We start from the raw sequence: 12005 nt of genomic DNA on the forward strand, positions 1-12005 counted from the left end.
CACAAAGACAAGAACAACAACAACAAAAAACGCAATCGCAGTGAAGCCCTGACCTGCGACGTTCCCGCAAGATGGGATTTTTCTGTGTGGTCCGTCGGACAAAATGGCGCCCTCCTACTTCTGATGGCCTTTGGACAAAAACAACAACAAAAAATACGTTGTTATGGAAGCAAAAACGTAACGTATTTGTTATCTGCTTCGTGACGACAAACCACTTTTTGTTTGTAGCATCGCAGCAGCTAAAATGGCGACTTTCCGCAAACATAGACAAAGCAATTGTAATAAAAATAACAATTAATGGTGTTGGTGGACCCCAAAAAAAGCAGACAGGAGCGAGGAGCAAGGTGTATTTGACCAATTGTACTAAATAAGTCCGCAGGACCAAATTATAAATGTCATCAGAACAGAAAGGTCCAAAGTAGCAAACAAAACCATGAGTGAAAACATGACAAGATGAAACAAACCTGACAGGGTGAAACAATGACCATGAATAAAATCATCAGGAACAAAAGCTAAACTAGCAAAGTAATCAGAACAGAAAGGTCCAAAGTAGCAAACAAAATCATGACAAGATGAAACAAAACTGACAGGGTGAAACAATGACCATAAATAAATCAGCAGGAACAAAATCTTAACCAACAAAGTCATCACAACAGAAAGGTCCAAAGTAGCAAACAAAACCACGAGTGAAAACATGAGAAGCTGAAACTAACCAGACAGGGTGAAACAATGAGCATTAATAAATCATCTGGAACAAAATCTCAACCAACAAAGTCATGAGAACAGAAAGGGCCAAAGTAGCAAACAAAACCACGATTTTCACTTTTCTTCAATTACAACAAATATTCAAGTTGACATTTGTAGCTTCGGGAGTCTCCTGCGAATTTTGAGTTCATTGAAGAAAAATAACGAAGAGCAGCTGCTGACCACCTCGGGCGATGACTTCCACAATCGCTCTTGCTCATCGCGGATGAATCGCTTCCGCTGGGACCCAGAATCACCCGGAAGCACCGATTTTGATATTGTTATTGTTTGGATTGTGTTCCCTGGGGAGTCTTTTAATAAGGTGGAATACATTTATGAAGGTGGATTCTTCCATCATGGGGGACATTTGTAGCAAAGGACCTCTTAAGCTCGGCTGCGTTTATTAATTAGCCTGGGAGGAAATGAAAAGCGCTTGCGGAGAGAAATGAGCTGCCGTGCGGATTAATACAATTATTACTCGGCCACCGCCCGCCATTAAATCAAACGGATTCAAAATAATACACTGCATAAATGTCATTAGCGGCTTATATACTGTATAAGTATATTTGTGACTATATTGTGCAAAATAAAAAAGCAAACTCAAAAGTTACAGTCAACAAAATGTCTGTATATATATATATATATATATATATATATATATATATATATATATATATATATATATATATATATATATATATATATATATATACACACACAGTAAAGTCTCGTTATATCGATATCGGATATATCGATAGTCCCGGTTATATCGATACTATTTCTATGCACGCACGGAGAAAATTACATGCAAACAGGGTCGGATATATCGATAGTCCCGGTTATATCGATATTTTTTCGGACTCCCTTGAATATCGATATAACGAGACTTTACTGTATATGGCCAAAAATTACCAGCAAATTTTAGTTCGCTGACTAAGCTTCTTGGATGAGAAGCAAAATGTCCGACACTTTCAAAGAAGTACAGATGACGGCTGAAGAAACCTTTTCATCGATAAAGTCAACTATAGTCTATCAAATTTTAAGTTGATGTTTTAATTTGCTAATGAAATTTGAATCATTAAAATTTTTAGAATATTCCAATTTAGAGTTAAATTGATAAAATAAAAAAAATCAATTGGATGATAGTCACACTGCACTTTTGTGTTTTTTTTTATATATATATTTTATACAAACAAAAAGCTGTAATTTAACGACAAATATTATTTATTCACCGTGGGAACAAAAAATTTAATCTTATGGGGGGCAGGGCCAAGCTGTGAGGAAGCTAATAATATTCCCCGGTGCTGAATCATGTTTCTCACTCCCGTTCACGTCTACAAATTAGCATGCGTGCTAAATGTTAGCGCAAGAAGCTTGGTCTACTTACCGTTGTTCATAGGATGTTTTTCGACCCCGTCCGACCTAACGGAAACAGTGTTAGTGGTGTTGGATTTGCTAATTAGCTGCGGATGTGTCCTATTTTGTTTTTGCCACGTAGCCGCGTTAGAGCTAGCATGCGCAAGTGTGCGTGTGGAGAATGCGGCTCGGTTATCACTTCAACAATGTTGACCTTAAAAAATTTTGGGGTGTAAAAATGTAACAAGACTTTTTTAAGCACTCTCATTTTTCCTAAATAATTGTTTCTTTTTTAACGTCGAAAAATTAGCATGCGTGCTAAATGTTAGCGCAAGAAGCTTGAGCGACTCGTGTGCCGTTGGTCAAAGGATGTTTTTTGACCCCACCCGACAATAACAGAGACAGTGTTAGTAGTGTTAGCTTTGTGGTGATTAGCCGCGGACGTGTTCTATTTTGTTTTTGCCACATTAGCGCTAGCTTGCGCAGTGTGTGTGGTGTGTGTGTAGAATGCGGCTCAGTTTTCACTTCAACTATTAAAAAATCTGGGGGCGTAAAAATGTAATGTGACATTTTTTTCAGCAGTCTCATTTTTCCAAAAATTAAAAAATGAAAAAAAAAAAAAAAATTTTTTTTTACGTATAGAAATTAGCATGCGCGCTAAATGTTAGCCCTACAAACTTGCTGTTTAAAGGATGTTTTTCCACCACATCAGTTTGCGCTCAGCGTTAGCTTTGTGCTAATTCACCATGAATGTGTCCCATTTTGTTTTTGCCACATAGCCGCGTTAGCGCTAGCTTGTGCAGTGTGTGGAGAATGCGGCTTGGTTTTCACTTCAACAATTTAAAAATTTGGGGGCGTAAAAAAAAATGTAACGTGACTTTTTTTAAGCACTAATTTTTCCAAAAATAAAGAAATTGACATTGACAACAATGAAAAGAATATTTTTTTTGAAGGTCTACAAATTAGCATCCGCGTGTTAAATGTTTTTGCCACATAGCCGCAGTAGCGCTAGCATGCACAGTGTGCGTGTGAAGAATGTGGCTCAGTTTTCACTTCAACAATTTTGTCATTTAGGGACGTAAAAATGTAACATGACTTTTTTAAGCAGTCTCATTTTTCCGCCCCAAAATAAATTTACATTTGCCAAAAATAAAAATCTGTCGTTTTTTTTTTTTAAACAGAACTTTAACGCAAGTCAATAATACCGCCCCAGTGAAGGTCAATAAAACTTCTGCGATGATGTCAATCAAAAGTGAACATTGCTATCCCTCCAAAGGGATAAATAACAATGCGCCAAGTTCAGTGTATCAATTTGTCAAGATTACATACGCACGCCGACGTCAAACGCCTTTGATTCAAAAATCCTTGAAACAGCCGCCCTCCTCCCCAACGCCATTCCCGTCTTTCTGACTTCTTTTGTGGCGTTCGAGGCGAGCGACCGAGTACGCCCGAATCGCGACGTCAAGGGCGATTACGCGCGTCGCCGGGGATTCTTCAACCCACGTCGGGGCGGCGGCGTTATGTAACGCAAACAAAGGAACAGCCGTCGTGCCATTTATGTTTTCATGCGTTCGCATACAGTCTCTTTGTTTTGACCATCGCGGCTTGATTGGAACTACAACGTTGCATTCAAATATGTGGTTACTTCTTCATGAGCCGACCGAAAGAAAAAAATACAGTGATACCTTGGCTTATGAACTTAATTGGTTCCCAGACAGAGTGTGTAAGGCGAAAAGTGTGTATCCCAAAAATCAATTTCCCATAGGAAACCATTAAAATGAGAATAATCCGTTCCCAGGTGCCCATAAAACATAATTTTCTACTAAATAAGCCTTAAAACTACTCAAAATATACCTGATTTTATGTATAATAAATGTGCTATGGTATTATAATTAAAGAAGTGAACTGTACTATATAATAAAGTCGCTTTATTGACCTTTGTGATGGTCGTTGATGGCTTGATGGAATGGAGTGGCCGGTTTCATCAGTATTAAACACTTGACTGTAAAGTGTCCTTGAGAGTTTTGAAAGGCGATTATAAATGAAATGTGTTATTATTATTATTGATGAGGAACGTAGCCTTCTTCTTTCACCATCTTGAGGAAAGATCCCTTGTAGGTGCTTTCTCTGCGATAATTTTACCTTGTTCCTCATCAATTGTGTTCTGTTTAGCTTTTTGCATCAAGTGTCCAGATGCGGGTTGTTTGTGGAGCCTGATTGATGGGAATTTTAACCTTGCAGTCTACACTCTGTCTTTGAACTATCAAAGTTGAAACGAGTCCAAATGCCACTGTTTTCTATCACATTTTGTCACTTTCTCTCTGTCGTCTGCCTGTCTCTTTAATGTTTAAACCACCTCCCCTCACTGCTGCGTTCTTGACCAATCACGTGGCTTTAACCGAAGACTGGGGGCAGGGAATAGAGGACAAAAAAAAGTCAGGTGCCATTTTCTTTTTTGGAGAATGGCCTCACTCTCTCTCTGTCTGTCTGTAAACCCCCCCCGCCCTTCACTGCTGTGTTCTTGACCAATCACGTGGCTTTAACCAAAGACTGGGGGCGGGGAATAGAGGTCCAAAACAAGCCGGCTGCCATTTTCTTGTTAGAACGGGCACGTTCGCGAACGACACATCACTCATTGTGACAGCTCCGTGTGTATCCCGAAAAATAGTTTGTATGCCAAGGTAAAATGTTCATAAATTTAACGTTCGTAAACCGCAAAGTTTGTAAGCCAAGGGGTTCGTAAACCAAGGTATGACTGTATCTCCCCATGAGGGCAAAGCAAAAAAAAAAAATACAATTCAATGCGTACTCACGCTTAGATCTTTTTGACATTGTCTTAGAGCAGCTTGGCTTTCTTATTTGTTCAAAGACTCCGCGCCATCGACCGTTCTTGTTATTGAGCGCTCATCCGGAGCGGCGACGTTGGTCTTAATTGGATGCCGCATTTGCTGAAGGGAGCCTTTCACGTGGATCGGACACGAGGACAACTTCATTCAGCTTCTTCATTGCTGAAATGGGAACAGGATGAAATTGGCACGTTTTGTTGACATTTACACAGCAATGCTTTTTGAGTAGATTTGCAGTTTTTGTTTTTACATTTCAGTTTGAATCTGGCAGTTTCTCAGTACGACTGTGACAACATTGAAATCTTGTACACTCAATGGATGTTTTGGTGGCCATGTTTGTTATGAATCATATACATTTAGGGGGTAAAATTCTCATGAGTTCTAAAATGTGGATGTGATTCATCAAACCTTCCTCGACTGAAAACTCTCACTTTGAGAAACTCATTTACAGTAAAGTCTCGTTATATCGATATTCAAGGGAGTCCGAAAAAATATCGATATAACCGGGACTATCGATATATCCAACCCTGTTTGCATGTAATTTTCTTCGTGCGTGCATAGAAATAGTATCGATATAACCGGGATTATCGATATATCCGATATCGATATAACGAGACTTTACTGTATTTCTCTTGAAGTCATTCTATTTGCTATCTACTAGCTAGCTGTATATTTACTACCTATATGGTATTTGCTATCTATAAGCTATCTAACTAGCTGTCTACCTATCTAGCTAGCTAGATATTAGTTAACGATTGGCTAGTCAGCTAAGTTTCTATCTATTCGATTTATTCCGGGTTGAGTGAACGCTAGCGCGTGTGGCTGCCGCTGCTCACCCACAGAAAAACTGATCCTGTGACTGTAAAGTGATCTTGAGAGTTTTGAAAGGCGCTTAGAAATGAAATGTATTAATATTATTAATATTATCAATAACATTATTATCAGTAGTATCAGTATTAACAGTATCATTATTATTATTATTATTATTATTATTATTATTATTAGTAGTAGTAGTAGTAGTAGTATTAACCAGGCGATGTGCAAGAATGTGTCCACTCCAGTGCCAGGGTTTTTGTCATTGTCACCCGAATTCCAGTAACCCACAGAATATTGCGTTTTAGGACAACATCAACATCCAATGCAGCGTAAGAAACCTTACTCTCTTTCATCATGTTAATTCCTAAATTATATGGGTCTGGAGTTATCTGAGCTTGAAATGGGGGCGGCTGTATAAAACATACTAAAATGCATAACTATTGATTTATATCGCACTTTAACAAGAGCTAAAGCTGTAACAAAGCGCTAACATTGACAAAAGATAAATGCTGCCCACTGGTGGAAGGGAAAAACATTGCGAGAGGTATGACCAGCGCTTTATCGGCAGCGAATGAGTTAAAAAAGAACACAAAAAATCCACGTAAAAGTCATCATAGAAGTTTTTACACATAGCAGGAGGCAAATTGGATGCAGTTAAACTTCCGGGCAACCAATCCCGGGACGAAGAAAAGGTGTTGATGCGATGCTACGCTTTGACGCATATATTTTATTTTTCGGCAGCAGAGGAGATTATATGTTGATTCGAAATGTCGAACGACGAGGCACACGGCCGAATAGTGATGATTCTTTTCTTGGTGTAAATAAATGAAACAAAAAAAAAAAGCATTGTATTGTGTCGACGGAGCCGCACTTATCCGACGCCGTTCGTCACAAATACGAGACGTTGTGGTCCTGTTGTCATGGAAACGCATATATATATATTTTAGCTACGTCCGTGTACGTGCGCATGTCTCTGTCGAAACTATTCCCTCTCCATGCATCCATTATGAAGTTCGATAGGCCACGGTCCCCGCGAGCTTTTACAGCCTCTCCCGCCAACCCCCGAATCAATTTGCAAACATCACTCCGAAAGCTCTTTTGGGTGACTCGCTTTTGTTTTTCCTCAAGGGGCCACAAGTTGAATTAAAAGTCCGCTCAAAATATAATTCACTAAAAGTCTCTCTTGGGGGGGATGAAGGGGATATTAAAATACACTCACTCGTTCGCATGTATTATAGTATTTTCTGTTTCCGCATCGGAATAAATTGTGCAAAATATTCACGAGCGAACTGATAGATTTATAAGCGCCTTTCAAAACTCTCAAGGGTACTTTACAGTCACAGGAGAAGTTTTTTTTCTTTGGGTGAGCAGCGGAAGCCACACGCGCCAGCGTTCACTCAACCCTGAATAACTCAAATAGATAGAAAGCTAGCTATCTATATTGATAGCTAGCTTGATAGCTAGCTTGATAGCTAGTGAACTAGATAGCCAACTAGTTAGTTAGATAGCTAATAGACAGCAAATAGCTAGCTAGCTAGATAGCCAGCTAGTGAGGTAGCTAATATACAGAAAATAGCTAGCTATCTAGATAGCCAGCTAGTTAGATATCTAATGAACAGAAAATAGCTATCTAGATAGCCAGCTAGTTAGTTAGATAGCTAATACACAGAAAATAGCTAGCTAGCTAGATAGCCAGCCAGCTACTTAGATAGCTAATAGACAGCAAATAGATAGCTATAGACAGCCAGTTAGTTAATTAGATAACTAATAGACAGAAAATAGCTAGCTATCTAGATAGCCAGCTAGTTAGATATCTAATGAACAGAAAATAGCTATCTAGATAGCCAGCTAGTTAGTTAGATAGCTAATACACAGAAAATAGCTAGCTAGATAGATAGCCAGCCAGCTACTTAGATAGCTAATAGACAGCAAATAGATAGCTATAGATAGCCAGTTAGTTAGTTAGATAACTAATAGAAAGAAAATAGCTAGCTAGCTAGCCAGCTAGTTAGATAGATAGCTAATATACAACAAATAGCTAGCTAGCTAGATCGTCAACTAGTTAGTTAGATAGCTAATAGACCGCAAATAGCTAGCTAGATAGCCAGGTATTTAGTTAGATAGCTAATAGAGAGCAAATAGATAGCTAGCTAGATAGCTAGCTAGATAGCCAGCTAGCGAATAGACAGCAAATAGCTGGCTAGGTAGATAGCTAATAGACAGCAAATAGCTAGTTAGCTAGATAGCCAGCTAGTCAGCTATATAGCTAATAGACAGAAAATAGCTAGCTGGCTAGCTAGTTAGCTAGATAGCTAATTAGATAGCGAATACATAGTAAATAGCTAGCTAGATAGCCAGCTGGCAAATAGCTCGAATAACCCCCCACGACCCCATAAATCTCCATAATGCGGCCAACCTTCAACTACCGCGCAAATAATTCATAAACAACAGAAGCCATTAAAGAAAACACTGAAAAGGATGTCCGCATTTTTTTATGTCAAATAGTCTTTTCACATAGTATGAAATATTAAAAAAAATGAAATGATTCATCCGCCGCATGCAAATATGATCGTCTGCGTGCAACCGGAGCAAAACGGTGTCATTTTCTTTCATAAAGGTAGCCGCAATTTGTCAAAAGTACACCATTTACCGTCCTTATGCGCAAAATGCACTACTTAGGAGGGCGACGCTAGCGCGCATCCGCGTGTCAAAACCCTTGGCGGCGACGAGCGCTTCGCTCTCGAGTGCTTATTTGCAAACAATGGTCATAATCATAACAACGATGATCATGATGATGATGATGATGATGATACCGAGCACATTTGCGCTTGCTAACATCAGATGAATGCTGACTTTAGCGCACACCAAACAAGCAGTCTGCTATCATCGGGGGCGTTGGGTCCTTCCATTTCATGTTTTGACAATCTCGGCGTGGCAACGTGACAATTTGGGAGGCGTGTTGTGAATCGACCTAACCCCCCCCCAAAAAAAATTAGACACAACAAATCCATGACCCCAAAAATACAAATGGATGAAAAGCTCGCAAGCTAGCTAAGATAGCTAATAACTAGCTAGCTAGCAGCTTATTAGCTAGATAGATAGCTATATATCTCATAGATAACTAGATAGATAGCAAGCCAGCTAGATAGCAAATAGAGAGCTAGGTAGCTAGCTAGATAAGTAGCCAGGTAGCGAGATAAATAAACAGAAGCTATTAGCTATATGTATATATATATAGCGAGATATATATATATATATATATATATATATATATATATATATATATATATATATATATATATATATATATATATATATATATATATATATATATATATATATATATATAGTAAAGTCTCGTTATATCGATATTCTCGGGAGTCCGAAAAATATCGATATAACCGGGACTATCGATATATCCGACCCTGCGCGCATGTAATTTTCTCCGTGCGTGCATAGAAATAGTATCGATATAACCGGGACTATCGATATAACCGATATCGATATAACGAGACTTTACTGTATATATATATATATGTATTTTCTTTACTGTATATATATATATACAGTAAAGTCTCGTTATATCGATATCGGTTATATCGATAGTCCTGGTTATATCGATACTATTTCTATGCACGCACGGAGAAAATTACATGCGCGCAGGGTCGGATATATCGATAGTCCCGGTTATATCGATATTTTTCGGACTCCCGAGAATATCGATATAACGAGACTTTACTGTATATATATATATATATATATATATATATATATATATATATATATATATATCGATATAACGAGACTTTACTGTATATATATATATATATATATATATATATATATATATATATATATATATATATATATAATAAGCACTATGAACTCATCTTGACAGTAAACAAACCCGAAAAAAAATCGAGAATGGCGCTGTACGTCATATTTTCAATACCTAGAATAAATTTGTGAATGTGTTAATTTTAATGCCGGCAAAGTAAAAAAAAAAGTGATCTCCTTTTGGATTGGATTGGATTGGATTGGATTTGCCTTTATTAGTCTCACAGTGGAGAAATTTACATTTCACAGCAGCAAAGTGATGAAAATCATCATCATTCATTCATTTCTGACAAATCAGAAATGAAACTTTTCGGAAGGGGGTGGCGACATCAATTATTACCCTTTTTTTTTTTCGGATGGTCTCCATACACAATTTGTCATCCCGGTGGGGTTTTAACGGTTGGTATTTGATATGCGGCGCACAACTTCCTGCAGTCAAGGCAAATCCTGCTTTTGACACAAATCGCCGCTTTCTTTTTTCATTTTCTTTTTCCAGGCTCAGACGGCCCCGCGGAACTTTCACTTAGCGGCAAAAACCAAATTACATTTGACCATTTTAATTACTGCGCCGACGTGTTGACGATTCGGCTTGGTTTCAGTTTCTCCGGTGTGTAAAAAAATAATTAAAAATAAATACAATATTTGATAGAACTCAGTCCCTAAAGCCAGTTTTACTGAGTTTGGAAGCTGTTATGAGAAGCGTTTTAAATCAACAGTGAGGTTCAATTAGCACTCCCACCCCTCCCCATCAAACAGCCCCCAAATCGAGTTTGACATTTGGTACCACAAAAAAAAAAAAAAAACTCTCAAGAAGCTTCGCAATGTTTGACGATAGACTAAAAACCTGCATATACAGTGATACCTCAGCTCACAAACATAATTGATTCCCAGAAAGTGTGTATCAGGCGAAAAGTTCGTCTTCCGAACATTCATTTCCCATAAGAAACCATTAAAATGACAATAATCCGTTCCCATGTCACTACAAAACATTATTTTCGACTAAGTAAGCCTTAAATCTACACAAAATATATATATTAATGTATAATAAATGTGCTCTTGTATTGTATTGTAATTAGAAAAATAAACTGTACTGCATAATAATGATAATAATAATAATAATAGTAATAATAATCATAAATTTCATTTACAAGCGCCTTTAAGGACACTCAAGGACACTTTACAATTAAAAGAACAATACACAGAACAATAAAACCATAAATAAAATAAATAATAAGAACAGAAGAAGCTAAAAATAATTGCGTGCGAGCAGCGGCAGCCAAAACACGCCAGCGTACACTCGACCCGGAAGGAAACGTAACTAGCGCCGTTTCCCCAAATTAGAGTCGTTTTATTTACCTTTGTGATGGTCGTTGCCTCTTGATGATATCCGAGTGAAGTTGCCGAGATTTCTCGGTGATAATACCCTCACTCACACTGTCCCATGCGAGCTGCTTTTTGTTAATACAAATCAACAGAAGTTTTTTAACCTCTTCTATTGCCTGAGACCGTTGCTTAGACAACACAGAAACACCATTAGCCACACACTTTAATAGCTTCCTTGTTCGGAAAGATGGTAGCAATGGTCGATTTAGCATACTGGTACTGGGATGCTAATGCACAAAAACGCACACCTCGTACGTGTTTTTCGATGATCACCTTCTTCTGCTCGATCGTAAATTTCTTTAACGTCTTCTTAGGCTTAACACGAGCCCGCGGTAGGGTCTTTTTCCGTCCCATAATCGCAAAAGTACTCCACTCGATAACAAACCATGTCTGCACTCAACGAAAGGGGGTGACGAAAACTAGTCCGCCAGCCACCGTGGCGCTGTTCGACCGTGTGGTTTGGTTCTTCCGCCGAAAACTAGTTCGTCAGCCGAGGCTATGCTCGCTAATGTAATGTACGTGAGGCAAAAAGTTCATCAGCGGAGGTATCACTGCAGTTTAAAAATGAACTTTGTTTTGTCGCTCAGTCAGAAGCAGGTCATATGCCCCCCCCCGCCCCTACACCTTCCTCTGAGGGGGCTTGCACGTATGAAAAATTGCATTTCAAGCAACACAAAAAGAAGGCCATATGACTTCTTTTTTTTGACATTTGCACACAATCAAAATAAAATAAATAAATACATAAATAAAAATGACGCATTGAAAAGATGGACGTCATCGGGTCGGCGTCGGAGAAGCGTGGTGGTGGTTGTGTTAACGTGAAGGGCCCTTCAGAGTGACTGCTTTTCAAAAGTTCATCCATATTTCATGTGAAAAGGACACTCGGGACAAAAGGCAGCCGCATTAATTCCATCCACCGTGCTAATTAATTCTCTTAAGGGTTTTTTAAAAAGGTGCCCATGCGCGCGTTGATTCAAACACAGCAGTCAGCAAAGCTACGCTACATTAAGCGCAAAAGTAAAA

General features: G+C 38.5%; 1 protein-coding gene across 4 annotated transcripts in view; it reads right to left on the reverse strand.

Moving 5' to 3' along the window:
• The window catches only part of LOC148886749 (uncharacterized), a 50784-nt gene that overhangs the window by 7384 nt on the left and 31395 nt on the right, over positions 1 to 12005 (reverse strand). For 2 of the 4 annotated variants that reach the window (XR_016117763.1, XM_089016353.1), the window contains exons 5-6: positions 4914 to 5108; positions 54 to 128 (exon numbers count right to left, since the gene is read on the reverse strand). The gene's annotated coding sequence lies outside the window, so the exon portion shown is untranslated. Of the gene's footprint in view, positions 1 to 53; positions 129 to 3429; positions 3489 to 4913; positions 5109 to 12005 lie in introns of those variants that run through there. The other 2 variants (XM_089016354.1, XM_089016355.1) reach the window with 2 other exon arrangements.

This window comes from Hippocampus bargibanti, linkage group LG16, assembly GCF_051943395.1.
Source record: "Hippocampus bargibanti isolate YZ-2025 linkage group LG16, ASM5194339v1, whole genome shotgun sequence".
NCBI classification, from domain to species: domain Eukaryota; kingdom Metazoa; phylum Chordata; class Actinopteri; order Syngnathiformes; family Syngnathidae; genus Hippocampus; species Hippocampus bargibanti.